Consider the following 384-nt stretch of genomic DNA (forward strand, 5'->3'; position numbering starts at 1 on the left):
TCAAGTAATTCATACTGTTCTCCCAGAGTTTTCAATCTCTCTTGTTCAATTCTTTTCTTCCTCAATTCTGACTCCCTTCTCTTCAATTCCTGAGTGATTTCCCTCATCCTTCCCTCAGGATCCTCACCATCTTTATTTCTTGTGAAGCAGACAACCCAGTCATATTGCAGGCACACCCTATCATCGTTCACCTGTGCCAAATCCAATATGATTGGGGCTCTGTTCAATGTACATTTGCTATCAACTTTAACATTTCTTCGCATCCAATACATTTTCCCATTCATCATGCATATCCCCAGCCTCACATTGCCATAACACAATGGATTCACCTGGTGATGTGTGACAAAAATCGATTCTGTTTTTCCCCCAACCCACATTGTTCGA

Source organism: Geospiza fortis, unplaced genomic scaffold (assembly GCF_000277835.1).
Source record: "Geospiza fortis unplaced genomic scaffold, GeoFor_1.0 scaffold364, whole genome shotgun sequence".
Taxonomy (NCBI): domain Eukaryota; kingdom Metazoa; phylum Chordata; class Aves; order Passeriformes; family Thraupidae; genus Geospiza; species Geospiza fortis.